The sequence below is a fragment of the Solanum stenotomum genome, chromosome 8 (assembly GCF_019186545.1).
Source record: "Solanum stenotomum isolate F172 chromosome 8, ASM1918654v1, whole genome shotgun sequence".
Taxonomy (NCBI): Eukaryota; Viridiplantae; Streptophyta; class Magnoliopsida; order Solanales; family Solanaceae; genus Solanum; species Solanum stenotomum.
This window is the reverse complement of record NC_064289.1, coordinates 54,985,814-54,996,860: the sequence shown is the minus strand read 5'-3', so window position 1 is coordinate 54,996,860 and position 11,047 is coordinate 54,985,814. Positions and strand designations below refer to the sequence as shown.

Sequence of the window (11,047 nt, the reverse complement as noted above, 5' to 3'; positions counted from 1 at the left end):
CTCTCTCTCGCTTTATACAACACAAATTATACATTGTAATTTGTATAATTTGTGTTTGTATAAAACGAGAAAGAGAGAAAGGCAAAAGAAAACTGCGCATAGGAAGATCTATATTTGTATAATTCTAAATGTATAGGATGAAAAGATATGCATTTGTATTTGTATTTGTATATAGAGTTTTATCTCGCTTTATACAAACACAAACACATACATTTGTATATGTATAAAGTGAGAGAGACGAGTGAGATTCTCTGAATGACAAAGTGTTTGCTACGAATTAGAATTAAATGAAACTGTTGCTATAACATTTATTTTGAATGATAGTTTGCTATAATGCACAATTTTCCCTACTATTAAATATTATTTATCATCTATCACATTTTTCAAAGCATTAAATTTAATAAAGTCAAAGAATAATATAGTAATCATCTATTAATTGATTTTTAATATTATGTCTAAAAAATAATTTGAAAAATAAATAAATGATATTAAGTGTAAAATATTTCACAAGAAATGTAGAGAAAATTAAAGTATGCAGGTAGGAAAGTGTAGACAAAATTAAAGTAGGTAGGTAGGAAAGTGTTAAGTTATTCTCATTATTTTCCCTAGGTTTCAAAGTCTCTTTTGAAGGTTGTATAATAGAACTATCAATGTATCTATTTATAGGATTATATTAAAGAACATGACATTAGTCATTGAAATCATGGGAAGATTACAAATGAGGTTATGGAAGTGTGAGCAGTGGTGTATTTAATTTGTGTAATGAATATTCATATATAGTGTTTCATAGCATACTTTCTTGGATATCCATAGATGATGTGTCTCGTTAAAATTTTACTTGAAAAAATTTGTGGAAAAAAATTCAATGAAAAAAAAAGAACATATGTTTAATAATACGCATTGATAATTGGTTCATTAAAAATCTTGCTAAAAAAGCACAGTGAAACAAGAGTCTAACTTTAAAAAAAGTGTATAATATGTATTATACTCCCATGTTTAAATCATTTTTTAATCCTATAAATGATGCATTTCAAACTAGTACGTCAACTTCTCAAAATATTGACATTGATAGTATAATCTTTGTATTCATAACATATGTCTATTGAATATGAGTCCAAAGTCAAAAGGGTAAAAAGATTGAGCAAAAGTTTCAAAAGTTTTAATATGCAATGTTTAGAAATTTTATTCTTTATATTTTTTTTCATGTTCCTATATTTTGTCCTTAATATTAGCAAATTATATAAAACAAACTATTAAACTTGATCGCATTATTTACATTTTTATTTACATATAAATAATGAAAATAGAAAAAAAAAATACAACAATAAAATGATTAAATAAATAATAAAGAAGGAATATTAATTATTATTTTTAAAGTCAACATCATTTTTTTTTTTAAAAAAAGGAAGGCTTATATCAGAATGAGCCTTGTAAGACTCATGTCAGAGTGAGTCTTCTAACATAAGCCTTATACATAGATTTTAACTCTGTCAACAGCTCCATCCAAATATTGCATTTTTGATTTCATACTTAATTTTATTGTCCCTTTGAAAATCTTGCTCAATTTTTTTGCCTTTTTAACTCCGTCAACAGTTCCATCCAAAGAAGGCAAATTGCTTACATTCTTAAAAGGTGTTAGACACCTCTGAATCGTGTGATTCTATCCAAGCCATTTTTATTGACTTGTACTTGATTTAAATTAGCTATTCAAATAAAATTGTGTTTGTTTAACTTTAACTGTTTGTGATTTTCCTATTATTATACTCCTTTGTTTAAATCATTTTTTAATCCTATAAATGTTGCATTTCAAACTTGTATATCAACTTCTCAAAATATTGACATTGACAGTATAATTTTTGTATTCATAACATATGTCTATTGGATATGAGTCCAAAGTCAAAAGGGTAAAAAGATTGAGCAAACTTTTCAAAAGTTTTAATATGCAATGTTTAGAAATTTTATTCTTTATATTTTTTTTCATGTCCCTATATTTTGTCCTCAATATTAGCAAATTATATAAAAAAAACTATTAAATTTGATCGCATCATTTACATTTTTATTTATATATAAATAATGAAAATAGAAAAAAAAATACAACAATAAAATGATTAAATAAATAATAAAGAAGGAATATTAATTATTATTTTTAAAGTCAACATCGTTTTTTTTTTTTTAAAAAAGGAAGGCTTATATCAGAATGAGCCTTGTAAAACTCATGTCAGAGTGAGTCTTCTAACATAAGCCTTATACATAGATTTTAACTCCGTCAACAGCTCATCCAAATATTGCATTTTTGATTTCATACTTAATTTTATTGTCCTTTTGAAAATCTTGCTCAATTTTTTTGCCTTTTTAACTCCATCAATAGTTCCATCCAAATCAGGCAAATTGCTTACATTCTTACAAGGTGTTAGACACCTCCGGATCGTGTGATTCTATCCAAGCCATTTTTATTGATTTGTACTTGATTTAAATTAGCTCTTCGAATAAAATTTCCTATTATTATTTGAAATTTTGTTAGTCCCCCCCCGCCCCCCTCCAACAGACACACCTACTTTTTGGTTGAGGAAAAAGGAACCAAGTGGAGTCCAATATCGAAACAGAAAGAGTAAAAGTTTAATTTACTTGTTGAGTATAAAATGGCATCGCCCAGCTAAGAGCAAATTCACGCAGCCACGCAGTGAGCACAAAGCGAACTATTCTTTCGCCTTTTACTAAAGAATACTGTGTGTGCATTATAATTAGTGGCATACGCCTATTTTTGAAGGAGTTACTCTTTATTGAGTACATCCACAATTCTAGTTTCAACTTTATATTGCAATGTTTTCTTAGTAATGATATTCATAGATGTCCTCAAATTACTCTTGTTTGTTATTCATAGTAGCAACAACTTATCAAGTGGGAGAATGAGGATCATTAGATCAAGGGCACGAGTTTTATGATTTCTACTAAGGAAATTGCATATGTGATGAATTTAGAACCTGAATTTCGTAAGAAACAATTTAATAAAAATATTGATAACGAAATCACAAAGTCCCTTGAAATTAGAGTTGATTACTTATAGTAGATGAAACTATTTTTTCACTTCAAAATAGATACGAACCAATTGAAGCATATGGAAATATTTTTGATTTCTTATTTAGTGGTAAAATTGAGACCACTAGATGATGAGAATTTTAAAAAAACATTCTCTTAATGTTGAACTTTATTTAACACATAATGGTTATTATGATATTGATTGTTTAGATTTATTTTTTTGATTAAAAGTGTTAAGATAAATAATACAAATGGAAAAGATAATGATCTAATAAAAATACCCAATCAAATAAAAAGACTTGATTCTTTTTCAAATACACATATTGCTTATAGAATAATATTAATAGTTCTTGTAACTGTTGCCTCAACCGAAAGAAGCTTTTTGAAATTAAAATTGATTAAGTGCCCATTTGGATTGACTTATTTTAGGTGCTTTTAAGTAGTTTTGAAGTGCTTGGGTAAAGTTAAAAGTGCTTATAAACACTTATTTTAAAGCCAAAATAACAAAAATAAGCCATAAGTTAGAAATCCTAACTTTTGGCTTATAAGTCATAAGTCAAAAGCCAATCCAAACATGCCCTAAATCTTATTTAAGATCAACAATGTTTCAAGAGATTGAATGGACTAGCTATATTATCAATTGAAAAGGAATTATTTAAAATAAATTGATTATAAAACAGTAACTAATGACTTCGCATCTATAAAGGCTTGAAAAATAGATTTTAAATAAAAATATATATGATGAAAAAATAAAATATTAGGGCCCCTCTCTTAAGTTTTGATTTAGGCCCCCAATCTTGTTGCGTCATCCCTGTTAACCACAAATCCAACAATAAACTGCAGCTTATAGCAAAATCCAGGCAGTGAGCACAAACGAACTATTTTTTCGCCCTTTATTAAAGAATACCGTGTTTGCATTGCAATTAATGGTATACGCTTATTTTTGGAGGGGTTACACTTTATCGCGTGCTGCCTACAATTCTAGTTTCAATGTTTTTGCCTAATATTTCAAAATTCGGTATTTAAGTTGTTAATGAAGAGTAATATATGTGTATCTTTTATTTGACAATGACATAAATATGTACAACTATTAATGAATAGCATGAAAATGTAAAGCAAAAATAAATAAAATAAGAATAATTTTGTATACATGTAACGGCACATGTATATCACCATAATTGAATTGAATAAGCAAAGAAAATAAGAAGATTTTTTTATACACATGACGACGCATGAATATCGCCATAACTAATTGAATTGAATTGTAGTTCCACATTAGCACGTAAGGTGAAAAGACATATAGAAAAACAATTTTAGTGGAATAATTTTTCCCTGTAATAAATATGGATGTGTTTGGAGTATATATACATTGATAATATTTCGATTTTGTCTGCATTATTCATTTAAACACTTTATCTTAGCCTTGTTCCATTTTAATCTTTAAACTCTATTTTTTATGTATCATTTTAACACGAAATACTATTTTAATGATTTCTTTATTTTTATATATATTCAATTGCAACTTCTTATTTTAAATCGACATGTGTCAGTTAATTTTAGTTAAAAAAAAATTAAAAATTAACAAAAAATAATTCTTTTTAAAAAATAATAATTTCTTTTAAGAGTGTTATGTATTTTTGTGTGAAAAATAACTGACGAAATTGTGTTGGTTTTCTTTCTTAAAAATCACCGACAACCCTAACAAAGTCAATCGAGTTTTAACATTTTTTAATAGTGTTATTAGCAATGAACGGAAGTCTTTTTTTACTCGTATTGAAGATGGTTTTTATTTTTATTCGTATTGATTTATATTAAAAATTAAAAGTGAGTATTTGTGTTAATTTGGATAGCCTAGATGATAAGAAAAAATAAATAAGTAGTGTTATTTAATTTAATTGAATGTTTAAGAAAAAAAATCAAAGAACTTTCGTCAATTTATTTTTATGCAAAAATACAGAGAAATCTCAAAAAATAATATTATTGTTTGAAATTTTTTATGTTCGTTCACGAATGTTTAATTTTCTTACGAAAATTAACAGGCACACATCTATTTTTTTAAAATAAGAAATTGCAATTGAAGAACATAAATAAATAAAAAATCATAAAAATTAGTATTAGTGTTTAAATGGTACAAAAAAAATAGAGTTTAAGGGTTAAAATGGAATAAGGCTAAGTTGGAGTGCCAAAATAAAAAATGAGGACAAGTTTGATGGGTTGTGTATGTGTTTGAACTTTTTTTTTATCTTACCTTCTTCTTTACTCCATTTAAAAGAAATGTTTTTTTTTCTTTTTTGATAACTTTTAAATTTCAATTTTCGCATGCTTGTTTAGGATCCAAAAGTTAAATGACATTTTTATATGCTCTACATCGCACTTTTATATTTATAGATTTTTATTTAACATAATCATCCTTATCATTATTCAATATATACTGGTAACAATTTTTACATTATCAATATGGATTGTGATGCACTGGTGAAAGTGTTTCACCCTTAACCAGACGTTTCAAGTTCGAACCTTGGATATGGAGAAAATTTTATTGGGAGTGCCACCCCCGAATGGGTCCTGGCAGTGCGCGATTCGGACTTAATCGGAATTTTATTGTGAGCTCTGAACACCGATCTGGTGGAAAACCAAATTAATTTTTTTACATTATAATATTTTTCATGATTAGATGTTGAATTAAATGACTTAAAAATCTAAAACAAGGCCTAATAAATTGCGACAAAATCATAGAAGAGTCAGTACCTACTAGCTAGGCTACATGAATTATGATTTGATTGGCAGAGTCAGTATCACATAAATTTGGAAATAATTTTTGAATAAATGATTGATGGGGCAAATGATATTTTAATGTCATTAATGTGTAAAATAACAGTCCGTATTTATAGTTTGTGGGGACTTAAGTACGAAAAATTTTATGGGGGTGGAGGCACACCATGTAATAGTTTTATGAGGAATTATTTTAATAGATAAAAATTTATGGGTCCCATTTCTTCATAACTTTTTTTTTTTTCATTTCTCTTTCCACTCCTCCACCCCACTTTTTATTTACCCTTCCATGTAGAGTACGGAGTACTTTGTAATTTTTTTAAAATTTAAATATATTTCATTACACAATAAAAATAATAATATCCTAAAATTAATATTTCATTATCTATTTTTCGCATTATTTCTCCAATTCTTCAAAATGTCCTAAAATTAGTAATTCATTTTTTTATTATTTTGATAATTCATAATATCCATTTGTTAAAAATCAAATATAAATAAATATATTAATATTAATGTAGATTTAAAGTCAAATAATTACGTATTTTAAAAAAGCTAAATTAAGATTTGTGTTCTTAATGTCATACAAAATCAATTGTATTATTTCAAGGACAAATATAAATAGTTATTTAAAAGTACTTGTAAATCAACAAAATAAAAATATAATTAATTGATTTTTTTTCATTTTACTCTCTCTATTAATTTATTTTTTTGGCTCTTGAAATTCAAACTATAAAATATTTCTTTATTATATTAATATGATAGGAATTGCAACTAATAATATTCTTTTGGTTGAATTGCAACATAGTGAGAAGGTTATATTTTTGAACAAACACTATAAGTTGCAATTCTTATCATGTTAAAATAATAATAAAATAATAATTTTAAAAATAATTAAATTTCACATAACTTGAATTTCAAGAATAAATATATTATCATATAATTGAGAGAGGATGTATGTATGTAGGAGTTTATGGATGATTTTCGATTTTGGGTTACATGAAAATAGTAACAAAACTTGTGTAAGTATTCATCAAGATTACTAATGGTCTTTATGTTATATTTTCTTGTTAGAGAATATTTGATACATTTAATGTTTACGAAATTAAAAAAATATGAAATTATTGAGAAGAAAAAATAATAATTTTATACTCCTTTTATTTTTCGTACTAGTTATTTTACTTTTTAATACATTCTTTAAGAAATTATAATAAAAATGATAATTTATTAATTTACCTTTATATTTATTTTATTTTTGCAATTTTACAAATTTTATTTATACTTTCAAAAAGAATTAATGGTTAGGGTAATGAAAATAATAAAAAAAAACTATAGTTTACTTTTTGTTAATTGATAAATAATTTTAATAATTATTTTTAGTAATTTAGATAATTAATATAGTATAGGAAAATAATACTAAATGTTAGGCGTATGATGAGTTTGGCAAAATTTCATACTTTCAAATTATTTGAAGATAAGAAAAATAGAAAAATTTGAAATAATGGTAAAAAAACAAGAAGTCAAAAAGCTGAATAATAGGAAAAAGTTAAAAAGCAAGAGAGAAAGAACTTTGGACCATTTTTTCTGAAAATGGGCCCCAAGAATCCATTTGTCAAATTATGAAAGGAGCCTCACACAACTCTTGTATGCCACCTCATACTTATCCCTCAACCACCATAAATTTTTTCCTTAAGTACACCAAGTTGGAAATAAAAAAGGTATACCATGTTCCATATGTACTAGTTATTCAAAAAAATAGTTCTTCTAAATTATTTATTAATTTATAAAATTAAGAGAGAATTAATTTAAAAATATATTTTACTTTTATAATTATTTTTAAAAAAATACAAACAAGTTTGTAAGATTTTTAAAAAGGCTCATAAAAGGCATGTAATGAGAAAATGACAATTAACATGAGACGAAAGATATATCGGAGTACAATACTAGTTCACCAATGTTGTCGTGAAGTCTCCTTTAAATGTATTTGCCAGTAAGTTAGGTTCATGAATTTATGAAATGGGGATGTACTTTTAACTATATAGGAGCAAATTATTTTAGCAATTCAACTATATAGGTATTTAGAAGTCTGTGTTTTGGGATCACATTATATAAAACAACAATAATAATATATCTAATGTAGTTTTATACGGTGGAGTTTGAAAGGGTAGAATGTATGTAATTTTACTTTTACCTTAGAGGTGAGGTAGAAAGATAATTTTTGATAGACCCCCGGCTCAATGCAAAAATAATCTAGAAAAAAGGCATAATGAAAGTACAATAGACAACAGATAGTGCCAAAATAACATATAGGAACATAATAGGACTAGGACAAAATAATACTGCAAACAAATTACACGAAATAATAGCTAGTCACAAAAATTGATGAATAAGAAAGTATAAGAGTAGTCATACGACGACTAGTAAGGGAAACAAAACAAAGCATTCCTACCTGCTAGTAGGGATGCACTCCTACCCACTAATTTTTTATCCTAATTTGTGTCCTCAGTAAGCTGCAATTGTGTCTTATCATGTCTAATAACATCTGCCCAATATTCTTTTGTCTACAACTAACTCTCCTGAATCCATCCAAAACCAACTGCTTACACCTCCGCACTGGGGCCTCCGTGCATCCCCTCATCACATGTCTGAATCATCTCAACTTCGCTTCTCACATCTTGTCTTCCATCAAAGTCACCCTCAACTTGTCTCAGATATCCTCATTTTTAATTCTATCTCTCCAAGTATATCCACACATCCATCGCAACATGTACATCTCCGCCACTTTCATCCTTTGAATGCGAGAGTTCTTAAATGGTCTACACTCCGCCTCATACAACATAGTTGATCTAACTACCACTTTATAGAATTTGTCTTTGAGTCTAGATGACACATTCTTATCGCAAAAGACTCCATATGCAAACCTCAATTTCATCCACCATGCATCAATATGATGGGTGACATCCTCATCAATCTCTCCATTTTTCTAGATAATCGGCCCAAGCATCTTAAAACTACATCTATTTTGGATGACTTGTGTATCAAACTTCACTTTCACATCAGCCTCATATGTCACATCACAAAACTTGTATTCCAAGTATTCAGTCTCAATCCTGCTCAACCTGAACCCATTATACTCAAAGGTCTATCTCCAAACCTCAAACTTAGCGTTAACTCTATTTTGAGTCTCATCAATCAGAACTATTTCATCCACAAATAACATATACCATGATATTTCACCTTGAATATATTGTATTAATACATCCATCACCAAGGCAAATAAAAATAGGCTAAGAGTCGAACCATGGCACACCTTATCAACACTGGAAAATGCTCTCAGTTTCCTCTTACTATTTGTACTCGAGTGTTGGATTCATCATACATGTCCCTTATTGATCTAGCGTATGCAACATATACATTTCTAGACTCCAAGCACCTCCATAGTAACTTTGTCGTAAGTTTTTTCGAAGTCGATGAACATCATCATGTGTAAGTCCTTCTTTCTCTCCCTATACTTCTCCACCAGTTTTCTTACGAGATGAATGACTTTTATAATCAAGCGTTCTGACATAAATCTAAGCTGATTTTCTGAGATAGTCACAACTTTCCTCACTCTAATATTTACCACCTTCTCTCGAATCTTTATAGTGTGTCTTAGCAACTTGATACCTCTATAGTTATTTCAAGTCTGAATGTCACATTTGTTCTTGTACAACAGAATCATAGAACTCGATCTCCCATTATCTTGGATAATAGACCAAGATACTTGAAACCTCCTTTGTNTTCCTCTTACTATTTGTACTCGAGTGTTGGATTCATCATACATGTCCCTTATCGATCTAGTGTATGCAACATATACATTTCTAGCCTCCAAGCACCTCTATAGTAACTTTGTCGTAAGTTTTTTTGAAGTCGATAAACATCATCATGTGTAAGTCCTTCTTTCTCTCCCTATACTTCTCCACTAGTTTTCTTACGAGATGAATGACTTTTATAATCAAGCGTCCTGACATAAATCTAAACTGATTTTCTGAGATAGTCACAACTTTCCTCACTCTAATATTTACCACCTTCTCTCGAATCTTTATAGTGTGTCTTAGCAACTTGATACCTCTATAGTTATTTCAAGTCTGAATGTCACATTTGTTCTTGTACAACAGAATCATAGAACTCGATCTCCCATTATCTTGGATAATAGACCAAGATACTTGAAACCTCCTTTGTTTTGAACGATCTAATTATGAAACCTCAGTTCCACGTCACCCTCATGTTACATCACTAAAATTATACTCCAAATATTCTATCTTTAAACACTATATTCACCTTCAACTTTTGCATATCGATCAAAACGAACTCTTACTCACAAAGCAAAAACTAACAAAGGAGGATATCAAGCAATTACAAAGTTAAATGAACTCATCAAATTAATTGAAAATTGTCGATATCGATTTGGTGCAACATATAACTTAATGATCACCAAGAAAGGAATCACATTCTTTTTTGATGCATTGAAAAAGTTGAGGAAAAAGGAACAAATAGAGTCCCATATCGAAACAGAAAGAGTATATAAGTCCAAATTACTTGTTGAGTATAAAATGGCATCACCCAGCAAAGAGCAAAATCACGCAGCCACGCAGTGAGCACAAAGTGAACTATTCTTTCGCCTTTTACTAAAGAATACCGTATACACGCTGCAATTAATGGCATACACCTATTTTTGGAGGAGTTACTCTTTATTAAGTACTCCCACAATTCTAGTTCCAACTTTTTTTTTGTACACACAAAAACATCATTTCTTGTGAGTGCAATTTCAAGGTGTGCTTTGATATATGTGGTAATAGTTACGTTGTAGAAAATTCAAGCACTTGATAATACATATATGAAACTTGTACAAATAATAATATTTTGAATGTGGTTTTAACCTTATCTCAAAGTTAAATTAATTCAATAATTCCTCTTATTCGTTCGCCTTTTACTAAAGAATACCAACGTCTATTTTTGAAGAGGTTACTATTTATATTGAGTGTCCACTAAATTTCATAGTTTCAACTTTTTGTAATGTTATGTTTGCAATTCTAGTTTCAGACTATTTTAAATGTCGTGTTAGATATTTTTTAGTGAGATTGTAGATAAGCTCTATTTGATCCGAAGCATTGATTTTTCATAACGAATAGGATAGCTTTATCTCTCAATCATGTGCTCGAGAAATAGACTATGGTTACATTTCATTTTGCTATTGTTGGAA

At 28.2% G+C, this 11,047-nt stretch overlaps 3 non-coding genes across 3 annotated transcripts; all 3 read left to right on the top strand.

Moving 5' to 3' along the window:
* The first annotated feature begins 2,671 nt into the window (after positions 1 to 2,671).
* On the top strand, positions 2,672 to 2,788 carry LOC125875337 (U5 spliceosomal RNA). The gene has a single exon (XR_007447402.1). It is a non-coding gene; the product is annotated as a U5 spliceosomal RNA (small nuclear RNA).
* Positions 2,789 to 3,890: 1,102 nt separating this feature from the next.
* LOC125875342 (U5 spliceosomal RNA) lies at positions 3,891 to 4,002 on the top strand. The gene has a single exon (XR_007447405.1). It is a non-coding gene; the product is annotated as a U5 spliceosomal RNA (small nuclear RNA).
* Positions 4,003 to 10,429: 6,427 nt separating this feature from the next.
* On the top strand, positions 10,430 to 10,547 carry LOC125875338 (U5 spliceosomal RNA). Its single transcript, XR_007447403.1, has one exon. It is a non-coding gene; the product is annotated as a U5 spliceosomal RNA (small nuclear RNA).
* The last annotated feature ends 500 nt before the right edge of the window (positions 10,548 to 11,047 follow it).